Raw genomic sequence first — 19,153 nt, 5'->3', positions numbered from 1 at the left:
CTTCTTCTGGCCCCACACATCCTCTTTCCTTGGCTTCTGTCAATTCATAGTCACCAGGCTTTCTTCCTACTTCTCTGACTGCTTCTCAGTTTTCTTTATAGGCTTATCTTTTCTTCTGGATTCCTTGAATTGCTGGAGTTTGCCTTGATTCTGTCTTTTTTTTCTCTCTCTATGTTCCCTGCATAATTTCCTTCTCTCTCATGGTTACAATTACTACCTTTATATTGATGGATGAGTCTTAAAATTTTTTATTTCCTGTGCAGTATTTTCTCCTAAGCTTCAGGTAGTATAACCACCTGCTTACCCAAACCCTCTCCTTCTGAGAGGAGGGCCTCCTAAACATCTCAGATTCAGCTGAAACTGACATGATTATTTTTTAGTGGATTTATTGCAGTAGAATTTATATACTAGAAAATTATCCCATTTTAAGTGTACAATTCAATGATTTTGAATAAACTTGCAGAGTTGAGAAATCATCACTGCAATCTAATTTTAGAGCATTTCCATCATTCAGAAAGATTTCTCGTGCCCATTTACAGTCACTCCCTGTTTCCACCCCCACCCCCAGGCAACCAGTAATCTAATTTCCACATATACACTTGTCTAACCTGGACATTTTGTATTAGTAGAACTACACAGCATGTGATCTTTTGTCTGACTTCTTTCACTTAATGTGTTTTTGAGATTCTCTCATATTGTAATATGTGTCTTTGCCAAATCATATTCCATTGTATGGATATGGATATACCATATTTTGTTTATCAATTTGCCAGTTCACAAACATTTGAAAATTTCCCCTTTTTGGCTATTATGGACAGTGCTGCAATGAACATTGGCATGAAAATTTTTGTGTGGACATATGTTTTTACTTCTCTTGGGTATATACCCGAGCGGCATTGCTGAGTCATAAGGTAAATTTATGTTTAACTTTTTGAGAAACTGCCAAACTGTTCTCCAGTGATTTTTGTTATTTTTACTCATCATTTCCAATTGATCTCACTTTCAATCAATGGCTTCACCATCCATCTAATTAGTAATCCAGAAACTTAGGAGTTCTTTACTTCTCCCTCTCCATATTCTGTTAGTCACCAAGTACAGTCGATTCTACCTCCTGAGTATCTCTAGAACCATCTCCAAATCTTCACCCTCTGTGACTATCTATGTTAGTCCATTTTTACAGTGCTATAAAGAAATACCTAAGAGTGGGTAATTTATACATGTATTTAAAGACGTTTAATTGGCTCACAGTTCTGCATGTCCAGGGAGTCTTCAGGAAACTTACAATCACGGTTGAAGGTGAAGGGAAAGCAAGGCACATCTTTTTTTTTTTTGGAGGGAAGGAGGAAGGGAGGAAGGCAGGAAGGGAGGGAAGGAGGAAGGGAGGGAGGAAGGAAGGGATGAAGGAAGGAAGGAAGGGAGGGGGGGAGGGAGAGAGTGAGGGAGGGAGGGAGGGAAGGGAAGGAAGGAATTCAAGCAATGAGAGAGACATTGCCGACCTGGATCTAGAGGTTTACAAGTTGATTTCTTTTTTTGAGGAAGGAAAGAAAAAAAAAATGAGTAAAGGAGAGAAAGAAAGAGGAAGAGAGAGAGGGAGGGTGAACGGAAATATTGCTTTATTCTGAAAAAAAAATGGGTATTAATAATGGCCAATCAATGTTTCATTTAAACCTGTGAGTAGGTGTGATGTGGTATTGACAAGAATGTATATTTTATGTATTTGAAGTGGAGAGCGCTATAAATATTCATTAAGCTTACTTGTTCTAGATCTGAGTTCGAGTCCTTGCTATCCTTATTAATTTTCTGTCTCATTGAATCTAAGTCTCTATGTATCTGGGTGTTAGAATAGTTAGCTCTTGTTGTTGTATTGATCCTTTTACCACTATATCTTTGTTGCTTTAAAATCTATTTTATCTGCTACGAGAATTGCAACTCCTGCTTTTTATTTATTTATTTTTGCTCTCCATTTGGTTGGTAAATCCTTCTCCATTCCTTTGTTTTGAGTCTTTGTGTATCCTTGCATGTGAAACAGGTCTGGATGTAACATGCCATTGGGTTTTGGCTGTGTCTTTTGATTGGGGGATTTAGTCAATTTAAATTTAGGGTTACTGCCATTTGATGTTAACTGGTTGTTTGATCCATTCATTGATGAAAATTCTTCTTTATGTTGATGCTCTTTACTTTTTGGTGTATTTTTAGAAAGGCTAATACTGGTTGTTTCTTTCTGTGTGTAATGCCTCTTTCAGAAGCTCTTGTAAAGCAGGCCTGGTGGTAATACAATCTCTGAGTACTTGCTTGTTCATAAAAGATTTTATTTTTCCTTCAGTTGTGAAGCTTAGTTTGGCTGGCTATGAAATTCTGGGCTGAAGGTTCTGTTCTTTGAGGATGTTGAATATTGGCCCCCACTCTCTTCTGGCTTGTAGAGTTTCTGCTGAGAGATCTGCTGTAAGTCTGATAGGCTTGCCTTTGTGGGTAACCTGACCTTTCTCTCTGGCTGCCCTTAGTATTTTCTCCTTCGTTTCAACCCTGGTGAATCTAACAATTATGTGCCTTGGGGTTGCTCTTCTTGAGGAATATCTTTGTGGTGTTCTCTGTATTACCCGGGGTTGAATATTGACCTGCTTTGCTAGTTCAGGAAAATTTTCCTGAATAATATCCTGAAGGGTATTTTCTAGCTTGGATTCATTCTCTCTGTCGCATTCAGGTACACCTATCAAACGTAAATTAGGTCTTTTCACATAGTCCCACATTTCTTGGAGACTTTGCTCATTCCTTTTTATCCTTTTATCTCTAATCTTGTCTTCTTGTTTTCTTTCATTAAGTTGGACTTTGACCTCTGTTATCCTTTCCTCTGCTTGAACAATTCGAGTGTTTAAACCTGTGCATACTTCTCGGAGTTTCTGTATTGTATTCTTCAGTTCTATTAATTCACTTATATTCCTCTCTAAGTTGTCTATTCTCAATAGGATTTCGTCAAACCTTTTTTCAAAGTTCTTAGTTTCTTTACGTTGGGCTACAACATGTTCTTTTAACTCACAGAAGTTTCTTATTATCCATTCCTTGAAGAGTGATTCTGTCATTGGGATGTGCTTGTTCTCCATCAAGCCTTGTTCCATTGTTGATGTGGAACTGTGATCATCTTTAGAGGGAGAGGCATCTGACTTTGAGTATTCTCAGCCTTTTTACACTGGTTTCTTCCCATCATTGTAAATTTATCCTCCTGTCGTCTTTGAAATTACCAACTTTCAGATTAGGTCTCTTGATTGGACGCCCAAGTTGTTAGTTCCCAGGGCCAGAATGGTGCAATTAAGACTGATGGTGCTTTTCTGCCCAGGATTCTCCTGTCTGGCTTCCTTCTTGTGTCCGTAATGGGCGACTCTGCCTTCCCCGGGCTCCAAACCTCGGTCAGAAGGGGGACCAGTCTCGTTTACTCTGCACCGAGAGCTGCCACGCTGAGGTGCCATCACAGCCGCTGCGCCAGTCTCAGGAGTCGTGCTGGGGACCCGTGTGGGTCCTCCAAACCTTGGTCAGAAGGGGAGCCAGCCCTGTTTACTCTGCTCCGAGAGCTGCCGCACCGAGGTGCTGGCGAAGCCGCTGCGCCGGCCAGCCACAAGAGTCACACTGGTGGCCTGTGTGGGTCCTCCAAGCCTCGGTCAGAAGGGGAGCCAGCCCTGTTTACTCTGCTCCTAGAGCTGCTGCGCCAGCCACAAGTGTCACGCTGGCAACCTGTGTGGTTCCTCCACTGGGGATCTTCTGCTCCGTGAGTGACCAGAATTTGTCTGAAAATGTGGCGTCCTCTAGTTCTCTGCACTTTGACTGAGAGCTGCAATGCCGAGCTGTTATCAATCGACCATCTTGGATGTTCCTCACAAGGCACATCTTACATGGTGGCAGGAGAGAGACAGAGCAAGGGGGGAACTGCCAAACACTTTGAAAGCATCAGGTCTCATGAGCATTCACTCACTATCATGAGAACAGATAGGATTATGGGGAAACCCCATAATCCAGTCACCTCCCACCAGGTCCTTCCCTCCTCAACACCAGGGCTTTACAACTTGCCATGAGATTTGGGTGGAGACACAGCCAGACCATATCATTATTCCTAACTCAGGCCACCATTGTTTTCTGCTTTGGTAACCTCCTTACATTTCTATGCCCATCTCATCTTCCTCAATCCATTAATTTTTAAAACAAGCTTGTGAAATATTTGGTATTCACAAAAGAATATATGAAAACATGAATAATGTATAAAGCATAAGTATGAAACAGAATCCTCATGGCTCACCATCCAACTTAAGACATGAACATCCCAGCACCGCAAAGTTCCCCGTGGGCTCTAATCCATCCAGTTCTTCACACCACAACTGATCAGCATATTTCTCTGCTTTAGAAGACTGAGTAGCTCCCTATTATCTTTAGGATAAAGTCCAAACTCGCTATTATAGCTTTAAAAGTCCTTCATAATTTTGGAAATTCTTTCCCAGGAACCTCCCCTTGCCCCAACTCCTTCTTACCATTCAGGTACTGCTCTTCAAAGTCACACCTTCAGGGAATGCTGAGGACCAGGCAAGGTACTCTCTGAACACTAGACATTTCTCTAATCATTGCACTTACCGCTTTTTACTCCTATCTGTTCATGGTCTGCCTTTCCCATTAGACAGTTCAGAGAGGGCAGAGACCCTCCCCATGTTGCTTGCCCCTGCATCTCCAGTATTAGCACAGTGCTTGGAACAGGGTAGGTGCTGAGTAAACATTTTTAAAGTGTTTAATGGATGAACAGATTCTGATACATCCAGATACAGATGTCTGGTAGGTATTTGGAGCTCAGGAGAAAGGTCCAGGTTAGAGATATAGATTTGGGAGATTTAAATCATGGAAGTTAATGTTGAAACCATAGGAGTAGATGAGGCCACCAGGGAGAGAGTGAAGACTAAGAGGGAAATCTTACACTCATGTTTGAGGGGTGGGCAGAAGAGGAGGGCCAGAAAAGGAGAATAAAGATGAGCTGGGAGCAGGAGGACTGAGAGCACAGAACCCAACAGAACAGGTCTCAGTGAGATGGGAGAGGTCAAGGAGAGTGAAAAGTGCCAAGAATACAGGGGTCTGACATAAAGGAATCACTGGGGATCTTTGCCAGAGAGTTCCAGAGGAGCTAACATGGAAATGCTGTGAGTTGAAGAGTGAAGATACCTGAGGGAATGCAGTGTTTCCTGGGCCACACTTTTGAGGCACTTGAGAAGCATGAAGATCTGAAAGAAGGTTTTGATTTGGGGGATAGAAATGAGTTAAACTTTTGTTCAAATGTTTTTGAGCATTTGTGCCAGACGCTGTGCTGGGCTGAGCATCCTTTCTGTTTGTGGGAAAGACCCAGTAGAGTCTAAAGACAAGATTACTGGAAGGACATGGTTTAGGGAGTCGCACTCCAGATGATATAGCACATGGCTCTGGGAAAGGAGACTGCTGCTTTTGAGAATCGAGGAAGTAGAGTAAGGGTGGATATTGAATCCTTGCCTTCTACTTCCAAATTCAGTGAGCTTTTTAGTCTAACTTGTTTCCTTCTTTCCATTTTTGGAAAGCAGCTAAATGCAGCTTCCCCATCTATCCATATCTCCTGGGGAAGGGCCAGGAAGAAGAAGGAGGGGACTTAAATTCTCAAGTGTCTCCTCTTGCTCAGTCTTGACCACAGCATATACCTTTCATTTTCATTTCTGCCTTATCCTGCTTCCTCCTAATTTCATATATTCACAAATTTAAGGCAAGAAAGTTTTCCCTGGCTTCATTTTGTATTTTATGTCTGACAGGAGGAGGATTCATGAAGTTTGAGGGTTTGGAAACAGCCCTGAAAAATGACCTAATAGGGAACCGAAGGGAATTTCTAGATTTACGACTAAGAATTTTAACAAGCTTCTGCCAGCAGGTGGAGCCACAGGATTGGGAGAGATAGCTCAGATGGGGACTTTATTTCTGCCAATCTTGTCAGCAGTCCAGAGAGATTTATGGGTTAATTGAAAATGAAAGAAAATGAAAGAGGGAGGGAAGGAGAAAGAAAGACTCATAATACACTGACATGCACACAGAAATAGTTACAGACACATAAAATGCACGGACCCGGATTCCCTTGCTCCTTCTAACATACACTCCTGATTTCTACTCTGGTCCAATGATTCCCAAACCTCCATGAATCATCTGGGGGAACTAAGGGCAGATTCTTAGACCCCACTAAGTCCTGTTGTGTCTGGCTTATTAAGGATGGGACCCAGGCATCTGTATTTTTTACATAGCTCCTGATAAATATTATTTTTGGCCAAACTTCAGTCAGGCTCCCGAACCTTCTAGGCCCCTCTGGGCACTTCTTTGTAAAAATCCAGTTTTACAAAGAATCCTGCTTAGTCAGTTTAGCAAGAACCCCCCCTCCCCACCACCACCATTTTAATACCTGACTTCTTGATATCTAATCGGTTTTTCATTTGCCATCATCCCCCAGGGGTGCCTGACCACCCTGGCCTGTCTTCAGAAAGCATCCTGTTTCATTTCAGCCAGAACCCTCCTTACCCCAACCCTGATGTTTCCTCTTAGTAATTTTCCATCCACCAATCACCATCCCTCTTTGAGTGTATGTTCTCACTCACTTGCCCCTAATGTATTTGGAATTGAGCACAGTTCTAGACTGAGGTCTTTTTTCTCCCATTGCAATAGTCCTGAATAAAGCCTGTTTTTACCACTTTACTCTCTAGCTCTGGTTTTCTTTGAAAGTCCCCAGGTGATTCTAAAGTAACCTGTAGACGCACCAGCCCAAACTTCTTTGGGTAATTAGGTAAATACTTTTCACTTTAGCTTGTTAGGGGTTGAATTTAATAGCTCCAGACATCAACATGCTGACTGTACTTAGAATGTAATCCCTGGGAGACTGCTGTGTTATGACTAAGCCATTTCCTTTTTTTTTTTTTTTTAAGAAAACTAGTTTTTACATTTATTAATATAATACGTGAGAAGGGTTTTAAAAGTCACCTGGTACAAGAGGTTTACAATGAGTGACAGCAATCCTTTCTCTTCCCTTTCTCAGCCTTGATCCCAGTGAGAGACAATCACTTTAAAATCTTTATTTCCTCCTGAAAGCCAACTTCACATTTGTAAACAATATACTTTTACTACTATTTCTTGATTTTGCAATGTTAGAAATTATTTGTTCATTTCTTACTCAGGAATATTGGGATTTTGCTTTTTTACAATACAAACACCCGTTCCCTTTTTTCTAGATTCTTAATATTATAATCTCACAATTTTAATTAAATCAACCGTCAGTGTTTGTATCTGATTAATTGTTTACAGCTGAACAGTATAGTGCGCTATGATTGCATTGCTTGTATTCTAGTCTTCATTGACTTCCTGGGAGTTAATAATAACTTCATTTTTATTTGTTTGCTTTCTTAGTTGTACATGACCTTCAAACCCTCTGACAAGAGCCATAAAATTGAAGTAAATAGATCAAATTAATTGGGTAATCTATGAGTTCCTTTATTTTTTCCTTGGAGACATTTTACTGAAGTCCTTAGTCCTCCTGTCCCCTGAATCTGGGGACATTCCTTTGCCATTACCTGGGAGCTCCTGTTTTCTCTTTCTCGGTGTACTTCCTCATGTATGGTAGGGAAATGTTTTTAGACCTTGTATGCAGGAGCGATGTTTCACATTTTTAACATCTTTAAGAGGGCATGAATCCATCAGACCCCAGCCAAATAAAGGACAGCCTGATAGTTCCGGTCAGCCCCGTCTGCTTGTCCTTGTATTACCTTGTCGTTAATTGTTTTTGGCTGGGTAAGGATTTCTAGATTAGACATTGTTTTCTCTCAGGATTGGAAAATGTTCCTGTCTTGCCTTTCAGTTTCTGGCTTCCAGTGCTGATACTGAGAGGTCCAATTACTGTTCAGATTTCTGACCCTTGGTTTGTGAACTATTTTTCTTTCTCTAGACCTTTTGGGATCCTTTTATTCCCGAGGTTCTAACATTTCCAATAATAGGCTTTGATAAGTTTTTTGTTGTTTTGTTGTTTATTGTGTTGGGTACCCACTGCATCCACTGAATATGGAAATTCAAATCTTGCATTTTGGTAAATTTTGGAGAAAAATTTTTGATTATTTTATTCTCTTTCATTTTCTCTGCGCTCTCTTTTTGGACTTCTTAATAGAAGATGTCAGAGCTCCTGAGCTGATCTCTTAAGTTTCTTATATTTCTATGTCTTATTTTTTAATCTCTTTCCCTTTTGTCCTATTTTATGGGAGATTTCCCCAATTTTATCTTCCAATGCTTAATTTTAATTAACTTATTTTTTGAGACAGAATTTCACTCTTGTTGCTCAGGCTGGAGTGCAATGGTGCGATCTCAGCTCCCTGCAACCTCCGCCTCCTCGGTTCAAGTGGTTCTCCTGTCTCAGCCTCCAGAGTTGCTGGGATTATAGGCACATGCCACCATGCCTGGCTAATTTTTGTATTTTTAGTAGAGACACGGTTTAACCATGTTGGCCAGACTGGTCTTGAACTCCTGACCTCAGGTAATCACCACCTTGGCCTCCTAAATTGCTGGGATGTCTGAGCCACCTCAACTGCCCTTTCCTTTTAATTGTTAAATAACCACTTTTATTTTTATTTAAACAGCCCTCTTTTTCTTTTCTGTAATTAAAAATTGGCTCTTTATTTTATTTTAATTATTATTATTTTTTGAGACAGGGCCTCACTCTGTTGCCCAGGCTGGAGTGCAGTGGCACCATCACAGCTCACTGCAGCCTTAGCCTCCTGTGCTCAAGCAATTCTCCCATGTCAGCCCTCTCAGTAGCTGGGCATGCACCACTACATTCTAATTTTTTAAATTTGTAGACACTGGGGTCTCTCTATGTTGCCCTGGCTGGTCTTGAACTCCTGGGCTCAGGTGATCCTTCTACTTCAATCTCCCAAACTGCTGGGATTACAGGCATGAGCCACTGCTGGAGAAGGAAAGTTTATTTTCAGCCAAAAATTGGCTTCTTGATCATAATTCATGAATTGTCTTCCCTTATCTCTGGGGGATATTATTGTTGCTGTGGTCATTATTGATAATTATTTCTTCTGCTTCCTGGATTTCCTCTCTTCAGGTCTTCAGTGTCAGAGGCTTTTGTCCTATGCCTGGTGTCTTAGGCTGTTTGTGTTACTGTAAAGGAACCCTGAATCTGAGTTGATTTTAAAGCAAAGGGGTCTATTTGGCTTATGGTTTTGTGGCCTGCAGAAGAAGCATGGTACCAACATCTGCATCTGGCACCATGGCTCTTCTTCCACTCATGGCAGAAGTTTAAGAGGAGCAGGCATCACCTGTCAAGAAAGGGGTGGGAGGGGGCAGGCTCTTTAAACAACCAGTTCTTGCAGGAACTCATAGAGTAAGAACTCACTCATTACTATGAGCATGGCACCAAGTCATTCATGAGGGATTCATTCCCGTGACTCAAACACCTCACCCCAGGCCCCACTTCTAACCTTGGGGATTAAATTTCAGCATGCAACTTGGAGGGGACAAATATCCAAGCTATATCACCTGGTGATCCTTGTAGTCTCTTCCTTGGCTGTTGGAAGCTTTGTGTGTGAGGGCAAGGCTTGTTAATTTTTGGACTTCACTGTAGGATAATCCAGAAGGCCCCTGGTGGTTTCACTGGGGGAACCAAATGTTTGTAGTGTTTGTCCCTTTGGTTGGGTTCTACAGAGAAGAATCCTTAGTTCTTCTGCCTTAGCGTAAGCTGGGGTAGGGTGGTGGAGAGGGGTATAGCTAGGCTGTTTGTGTTCTGGGAGCTGAGCCAGTAAAACGGGCTGTGGAATCTCATCTTTCAGTATGGAGTCTTTCTCTAATCTTGTTGTTTCCAGCTCCATGCCTAACCCCACCCTCTGCTGTGTCTGATATCCCTGAGCCTGGTGTGTCTTTGCTAAATTTCTCCTGAAAATAAACTTTCCTTTTCCAGCTGGAGTAGCTGTAGAGGCCAAGGGTCTTATCCTACTTTTACTGCCACCTGTTCCTCCAGCTCCTGGGGCTTCCCATCATGAGCACTCAGACTTCAACAGTCTTGGGTTTGCTAAGTCACTTATCACTCATCCATCCACTTTCCATCTTCCAAGACTGTTGACATTCCTTAGCTGTTGTTATCTCTGTTGTTCCCGTGTCCCCGCTCTTATCCTTGTGGCTTATGGCATGTAAATTCTTCTACTGTCATCAAAGCATTTTGTCAGGATGCAGAAATTAATATCTGTTCAGCGTGCCAAGTTTAACCCTAGGTACCTATTTTTTGAGTGGCCTGTCAGGCTCAAAAGGAGAGGAAGCTTATAATAGTGATATCATCTATTTACCCTCAAGTTACCAGAGTCAAGAGCATGGAAACCAGACTTTTCTTTCTTTCTTTCTTTCTTTTTTTTTTGAGACAGAGTCTTCCCTCCCTCTGTTGCCAGGCTGGAGTACAACGGTGCAATCTCGGCTCACTACAACCTCCACCTCCTGGGTTCAAGCAATTCTCCTGCCTTAGCCTCCTGAGTAGCTGGAACTACAGGTGCACCACCACGCCTGGCTAATTTTTTTGTATTTTTACTAGAGACAGGGTTTCTCCATATTAGCCAGGCTGGTCTCAAACTCCTGACCTCATGATCCGCCTGCCTCGGCCTCCCAAAGTGCTGGGATTACAGGCGTGAGCCAGGGCACCTGATCTGAAACAAGACTTTTTATTGCATGCTTTTACTGGAAGAAAATGAAAGGAAATATTTCATCTGTTCATCCATTTTAACAAATATTTATTGAGCACTAATACATCTCTGGAACTGTGCTAGGTGCTGGGAATACAAAGGCTCAGTAAGATGTGGTGTCTGCTTTCAAAGAGATTGAAGTCAAGTACAAGGAAAGTTGGCAAGTAAATGAGAGCTCCCCATAGCATGATGTATCCTGTAATAGTAATGTGCGTAAGTGTATTCTATACTAGTAAAGTGCTGTGGAAATACAGAAGGGACAGGCCATGGTGGCAGGAAACGGCTCCGGGAGGTGGTCTTGGAGCTCAGTTTTGAAGGCTCAGTACATGTTATGGAGATGAGGATGTGGGGAAAGGCATTCCAAGCAGAGGGAACAGCCTGTATTCAGGCAAGAAGTCTAGAAACAGCCTGGCATTTCAGAGGAAGCTCAGGTTGCCTGAATGGCTAGAGCAAGGGTCTGCGTTAGGGAGGAGTCTGAGTAAGACTGTAGCAGGCACTGAACTAGCCATGTCTGTCCAGAGCCTGATCCTGGGCCTACCAACAAGAGATCCAGAAATCATAGTCTCTTATTCCCCCTGTGAATTTGAGCAAACTTAAAACAATGTTATTTGTAAAACGAGGATAATATGAAGATGACATAAAGAAATGAGACATGTAAAATGCCGATCCAATGGGAGGAATGTAAAATATTCTCGCTCTCTCGTGACAAATCTGCCTTGAATCTTTCTCCTCCCTAGTCTCCTAACAGTTGTAAAACAGATTCTGGAAAAACTGAACTATCGGGGAAATCTTTTTCTTCTTTCTGTTTCTGCCAGGGGAAGATTACTTGAGCATCTTTTAACTGAATGTTGTATTTAGTCAACAGATGTGGTGTTTATGAGCTCTCAGACATCTGGGGTGCCTTCCTGTAAAGCCTTCATGATTTCTTACAAGGCTCCTGGGTGGGACTCTGGGAGAACTGAGTTCATCTCCTTCCCATCACCGACATACATGTGACTTTGGGCAAGGCCCTTCCCTTGTTTTGGTTTCAATTCCCTCACCTGGCAAACAAGGCGAATTACTTTAGATTACCTTTAAGATTTGTTCTGGCTCAGAAATTGGACAGGGAACTTTTAGCTGTACTGAAATTAGTATGAAGAAAGAGCTAGGATTTTCAGATTTTATTTTCATATCCTAATGACAGGGAGGCAGTTCCTTTCAAACCTTGGCAAGCAAGCAGAAATGAGATCGTTTCATCTCTCCTTACCTTTCCCACCCTCCTTTCAGCTTCTCACTCTGATGAACTCACACAAACCCCAAAGAGAAATACTGGCACTGAAGGAAACACTTCAAGTGTGTCCCCATGATACTAGTAAGCTCTGTTGGAAAAGTCGGAGGATAGGACTCTTAAAGGCAAACCGTTGTGAAAACACATCATCATTGTCTGTAGATGTTTTCTGAAGCAAGCATCTTGCTATTTTAATATCTCAAAGTGACTGGATCGCCAAACCAGAACCCTCTGGATGATACCATCTATTGATGGCAAGCGAAGGTTTGAATAAATGGTGAGGGTGGGGAATGGTATTTCCCTTTCCTGTCAGGTTTCTCTAGTTCCCTGACCTGAAACAAGTGTTGGGATTTTCTCTGAAGAGGCCCTTTTAGGGCTCAGAGGGTCAGCATTCTGAGCAGCTCAGCTGGACTGGGACTAAGGGATAGATGAATAGCACATGAAGAATTTTGATTGACACATTTAGGCCTCCCTTGGTCCACTGAACAAGACTTCTGAAAATAAAATGAGCCTCTTTCAACTCTCTAGATCTAAATGCTGGTAACATTAAACTAGCTGATGTTTGGATGCAACACACAGATATCCTCACATTTAGCAGTTCCCAGGACATAGCGTAGTGTTTGTGCTCTATCACTGGTTTAAAGCTGATTTTAAAAACTGCTTACAACCTTTCTATAATTCTTGCAGTTTTTCTGTAATGCCAAAAGAGCATGCAGACATTTACATACTGTCTTTGCAACCTTTTTATTCCAACTTGACTCTCTGTCCCAAAATGATCAGAATGCTGTCAGTGCCGGTAACAGACTTCTGGTTCCATCTGCATCTTATCATATCGTCCCTCCTACACATTTGAAAGTGTATCAGGCATTTCTTCTTGTTTTTTCTTTTTTGACCAGCATTTCACATTGTAATTTCTCTTTAGCCCAGCCCTCCTGTTCATTGCAATAGATTAATTATCTCAATAGTAGTTTTTTTGAGGACCTACTATGTATTAGGTCCTGACACAAATGGTGGTACGATGATATATAATGTGATTTTAAAGTCTTACCTCAAGATTTCGAACAAATTTGACTTCTTTTTATTGATGTTCTTTTTCCTTTGGCGTCTCCTCTCTCTCTCCCTCCTTCTCTGCCTTTCCTTCTGTTTCGTCTCTCCCTTCCTTTGCGGTTTCCCACTCTTTGGGGAGGGGCAGGATTTCCTGCTCAGAAGTTGGTTGGTTTCTGGGAGGAGTCAGAAGACCTGATTTGGGACTGAAACCAGCTGGTCTGCCACCTGATACAAGAAGGTGAAACTCAGACCAAGGAAGAAGGCCCTTATGCTAGGACCGAGCTGGCAGCCAGGAGGCACCTGCAGAGACAGCCCCAAAGAGAAGCCAGAATGGGCCAGTCGTCGGTATCAGTCATCAATCAGTACTCCCCAAAGGACAAGGAGCCCTCGAGGCAGCCCAAGACGAGAACGCTTGGAAGTGGTCCTGGTTGCCCTGGACACTTACCCATTACTGTTGTTAGCTCTTAACATGGGAGAAGCATACCACATAGAGCCCCCTCTCAGATTCCTGAGAGTGAGCATCTGCTAAGGGTGGGACAGGGGCTTGTTTCAGAGGAAGTTACTGAAACAAAAACTGGGTTTGGGCAGATTTTCCTTTCTTACCAGGAGAGTCTTTAGTGATCCAATGCATTCTGAGAGTGCTGTGTGCCTACACGTTTCTCAATTATAAACTCCTTAGGGATCATATATGTGACTTATAAACCATTTTAGTGATTGCATCAGCTGATGGTGGAGTAGATGGTAAAGGGATGACAGGAATCTGCCATGGAGTCTATAAGGGAAAGAGACTCCAGTAGGGACAATAATTCGACTAATGATTCTCACCAATTAATGACAGAGTCACATCCCAATTCAGAGGTTTGTGATTTCTGGACTAAGGAAGGGACTACAGTGCATCAAGACAAAAATGTACTTTCTTCCTCTATTTCTTCATTTGTTCAACAAATATTTAGTAAGCACCTACCCTATGCTAGGCACTGGGCTAGAGGCCGGGGAGAGAGTGGTAAGCCATACGAGATGTAGCTATGCCGTGATGGAGAGTATAGTGACATGGTTGTGTACTGGCCCCTCTGAGACTTGGGGACACAAGCTCAGAGGAAGGACTGTAATCGTTGGGTGTGAATGTCTCCTTTAAAGAAGAACCATTGGACAGATTTTGGGTAGTCATGATTCTGTTACTTAGCCAATGTGGAACGCTGGTTCTTTGAATGACCCTTTTGCTTGCAATATCTACAAGTATCTCTCTCTATATATTCCCAATTCTTAGAAAATACAAGACTTTTTGTCTTGTTTTTATTTCAGGGCAAGTTGTTTTATATAGAAAATGATATGTTCTATTGATTTCTAGATTATTTACTTTCTAGAGCTCTCTGAAAATGTCCGGTTATATATTGGATATTTTCTAAGCTGTCAGTTTCATATTTCAATTGCTTTTTTCTCATTAAATTCCCTAATTCATATTTGAGCCATTTAATGGGAAAAAATAAAGACAATGTTTCTTTTATTTCAGCTGTTGAGTGTATTCCAGAATCCTCTTTGAAAGTTTTTTGAAGTCTCTTTTCATTTGTATTTAGTTTACAATTTTTAACCGTTGCCTAATGTACTTTTAAAAGAAATTTTTTTGAAGTTGCTTTTTGTACTGTGTTTTCTTTTTCTTGTCTGCTTAAGGCATTTGTTTTTCATTTTGTACAACTGAGTTATTTAATATGTTTTTTCTTACCCTGCTGCTTATAAATACTTTTTTTCCCTATTGGATGGACTAACAATTAACTGAATCATTTGGTACAGCTGTTTAATCTAAAACAATAAGTACCTAATAAAATCCTGAATTGTTAACTAATTTCTGTTCAAGCACCCCTTAGACTTAGGAAAGTCTTTCATGATAACTTTTAATTTTGCTCCAGGCCACGGTTTAAATTCAGCTTTTTTAGGACTGCCTTCTGGTTTTGCAATGTTACAATGTGATTACCCTTTTCCAGAGAAAATTTAGAAGAAAGGGGTGGCTCATGTTGAAGGTCGGGTAAAGGTGAATTGAAAGACAGAGAAATGAAAGGAGGGTGGGTTTTAGGTGGTATTAGAGTCTTTGAGAGAGACCATTCTTGAGTTAAAATTTTACTTTGAAGCCTTATCGTACCAACGAAAGAAGCTAACTATTGCCTCTTTGGGGCTGTCTCCTGATTTTTCTGGGGTTCCTCTTAAATATTTTAATTTATTCATTTTGACATGTCAGAAGTTCTTGTGGTGGCCATTGCTATTCTAACAATATTTTTTGCACTTTACCAAAATAAGTGCAAGAGTTAGGATTATAGTGCAATTTTACATGGAAAGCAGGAGTTCTTTCAGTGAAGGCTGCAGTTTTGACATGGAAGAAACCAAGAAGGACAAGAAAGGCCACTGAATAAAAGTATGAACCTATGAATGGTATCTTGGGTTCCCTAAGCAAAGGTTAGAAAGGACCACAACATCAATGACCTGACAAAATCTTTGAGCCCAGAGTACAGACTAAAGGTGTCCTGTCACAGACTGAAAAGACAGGGAATGCTTTCATGAAAGTCTTTTGTAGATCTGACCGATTGCCTTTTCCCAAATTGGGTTTCAGTGTACTGGACCTCTAACTGTTATCCCCAAGGACTAGCTTGGATTAAATTGGTAACTTATGGAGTATGTATCTCCATTCATTTCCTCTGGAACACTTCCTTATATCAGAAATATGAGATCTCATGCTGATCTCCTTTCAGCCCAGACAAATGGGCTGATATCAGCTATAGAGGCCTGACTGTTTGTTGATTGGTTAGCACTCTGAGATGTAGTTAATGGCATGAGTCCATTACTGATTGGTTGACTCTCAGAAGTGAGGGCCTATCACTGATTGGCTGGCTTCTAAAAGCTTAACAGGTGAGTTGCCATTGATTAAGCCAGTGTGTTTTCTACTAGTTCTGGTTAGCATGACTTTAGAACAACCAAATTTTCCTAAGAATGTGGGAAATGTTAAATATTCTCAGTCGATACCTACTATTTGTTTTCATCAGAATATAGTGCAAGATGGCATCTAATACAGCACAAAATTGTATATATTTATTTTTATAAATAGATCAAAGTTTTGTGGTGTTTTGCGAAGAGGAGGGTAACTTTAATAGACATTTCATTATGACCAGATTTGAGACTGTTAGGTTTTACCAGTAGGTTAAGGTATTTTTATAAAAGGCAAAAGCATTAGTTAGATAAGCTTAATCAAGAAATAATTTGTTTTTGGAATTAAATTTATCACATTTCATAGTAATTGAGCAAAAAGGAAACATTTATCAATATGCTGAGAAAAAGAATAAAGAGGCATTTAAAGAAAGGGGAGATCTAGACAGACAGGCTAGGAAAGGAAATACATCCCCTATTTGGTGGTTATATGAGAAAGAATCTTAGAATCTTAGCATCTTATAATTGAATGCGACCTCCAAGTCCAGGAATCTCCTCTCCAGTTTATACCATCCCTGGCAGAGAACTTCCAACCCCTGTTTGGATGCTTTGGTAACAGGAGCTTACTAGATATCACAAGGCAATTCATTATGTTTTTTAATTACTCTGATGTCATAATGATAACATAATACCTGTCTCCTTATTATCCTGCTTGGTAATGCTGGATCTCCATTTTTGAGCCGCATAAGTCTGATCCTCTCCAATATGGCAGCTCTTCAAATATTTGGAGCAATTGTCATGTAAAGCTACTGAATCTAGTATCTCTATTGTTCTTCAATTGTTCTGTATGTGATAGAGTTTCTGAACTTTTATTTGTCCTAGTCACTCTAATCTAAGCAGATTTCTTTCTTTTTTTTTTTTTTGGTCAAGATTTGTCTTAAAATATTAACAACAACAATAATAACTATTATTGACTGAAAGCCTACGATATGCAAGTTACTACTGTGAGAACTCTGTGTGTATTATCTCATTTAATCAGCAAATTTTTCCCTGGGGAAGGTACTATTTTACAGATGAAGAAAGAATTTAAGTAACTCAAGAGAGAGAGAGTATAAATAACTTTCACATGTTTTAGAACTACAAATAGGAGAGTCAAGATGTAAACCCAAGCAAATACAGGCAGTCTGATTTAAACCCTTTGTTTTTTACCCTGACCAAATACAAAGCATAACAAAGCCACCTGCCCTTTTCTTTTTCTGCATATTATACTTCTACTAATGAAGCATTAATTTGTTTTAGCACCCCTATTATAAGCCCTCATTGGCTTTTATTGCACTTGTAATCACTGGAAATCTTTAGGTCTGAGCAAAAAGAACAAAATTAGAGGTATCATACTACTTGACTCCAAAATAAACTTCTAAGCTATAATAACACAAACAGCATGATACTGGCATAAAAGCAGATATACAGACCAATGGAACAGAATAGAGAGCTTAGAAATAAATTCACTCATGGCCAACTGATTTTCAGCAAAGTTGCCGAGAGGCCCACATTGGGGAAAAGGCAGTCTCTTCAATAAATAGTGCTGGGAACATTTGATGTCCACATGCAGAAGAACGAGACTAGATCCCAATCTTTCACTGTATCGAGTCACATGCCACATAACATTTTAGCCAGTGAGGGACTGTATATATGATAGTCTTCTAAGACTATAATAATGTATTTTACTATACCTTTTTATGTTTAGATATACAAATGCTTACCATTGTGTTACAATTGCCTATAATATTCAGTACAGTAATATACCATACAGGTTTATAGCCTAGGAGCAATAGACTACACCATATAGCCTAGATATGTAGTAGACTTTAGTATCTAAGTGTGTTTTAAGTAAACTCTATGATGTTTGCACAAATGACAAAATCACCTAGCAAAGCATTTCTCACAATGTATCCCCACCATTAAGTCATCAATGACTACAACAGTCAACTCAAAATGGATTAAAGATTTAAATATAAAATCAGAAATTATGAAACTACCAGAAGATGATATAGGGGAAACATTTTGAGACATTGGACTAGGCAAAAAAGTTTTAGATAAGACTTCAAAAACATAGGCAACCAAAGCAAAAAGAGACAAATGGGATTATATCAAACTGAAAAGTTTGTGCACAGCAAAGGAAACAACAGTGAAGAGACAACCTGCAGAATGGGAGAAAATATGTGCAAAATATACATCTGACAAAGAGTTAATATCCAGAATGTATAAGAAACTCAAACAACCCAATAGCCAAATAAACCCAAGTAACCTAATTTTTAAAATGGGCAGAAAACCTTAATAGATATTTCTCAAAAGAAGACATAAAAATGGCCAACAGATATATGAAAAAAATCCTCAACATCACTGATCACCAGGGAAATAAAAATCAAAGCACAATTAAATACCACCTCACTATAGTTAGAATAGCTCTTATCAAAACACAAAGAAAGCAAGTGTGGTGAGGATGGGGAGAAAGGGAATGCTCATACACTGTTAGTGGGAATGAAAATTCGTACAGCCCCGAATGCAATGGAAAACAGCATGGAGGTTTAAAAGATTAAAAGTAGAGCCACCATAAGATCCAGAATCCCCACTAGTGGGTGTATAAAGATATCTGTACTCCCATATGTGTTGCAGCACTATTTACAATAGCCAAAACCTGAAATCAGCCTAAGTGCCAGCAGTGGATGAAAGGATAAAGAACATGTGGTATATGTATACAGTGGAATACTATTCGGCAATGGAAAGAATGATATCCTGTCATCTGAGATGGAATGGATGAACCTGGTTGTTATGTTAAGTGAAATAAGCCAGACACAGAAAGACAAATAGCACATGATCTCACTTATATGTAGAATATATAAGTGATCTATATAAGATAATATATAAGATCTATCTGTATAGATAGATCTTATAGAAGTATAGAGTAGATCATTGTGATTAACAAATGCTTGGGAGGAGACGGGGAGAGGAGAATGAGGAGAGGCTGGTCAAGGGTTACAGAGTTTCAATCAGGAGGAATTCTGGAGTTCTTTTCCATAGTAGGGTGACTCTGGTTAGCAGTAAGGTATTGTACATTACAAAATATCTAGAAGAGAGGTTTTGAATGTTCTCAAGACAAAGAAATGACAAATGCATGAGGTGATGACTG

The 19,153-nt window shown here is 40.3% G+C and overlaps 2 protein-coding genes across 3 annotated transcripts in view; one reads left to right on the top strand and one right to left on the bottom strand.

Annotated features, from left to right (window-relative positions):
• HSD11B1 (hydroxysteroid 11-beta dehydrogenase 1) overlaps positions 1 to 13,148 on the bottom strand; it is a 54,792-nt gene extending 41,644 nt beyond the window's left edge. The window contains exon 1 of the mRNA XM_054248243.2: positions 13,055 to 13,148. The gene's annotated coding sequence lies outside the window, so the exon portion shown is untranslated. The remainder of the gene's footprint in view (positions 1 to 13,054) is intronic.
• The window catches only part of LAMB3 (laminin subunit beta 3), a 200,527-nt gene that overhangs the window by 99,768 nt on the left and 81,606 nt on the right, over positions 1 to 19,153 (top strand). The gene's annotated exons all lie outside the window — the stretch shown is intronic.

The sequence above is a fragment of the Callithrix jacchus genome, chromosome 19 (assembly GCF_049354715.1).
Source record: "Callithrix jacchus isolate 240 chromosome 19, calJac240_pri, whole genome shotgun sequence".
NCBI lineage: Eukaryota > Metazoa > Chordata > Mammalia > Primates > Cebidae > Callithrix > Callithrix jacchus.
This window is presented reverse-complemented; position numbering and strand designations above follow the sequence as displayed.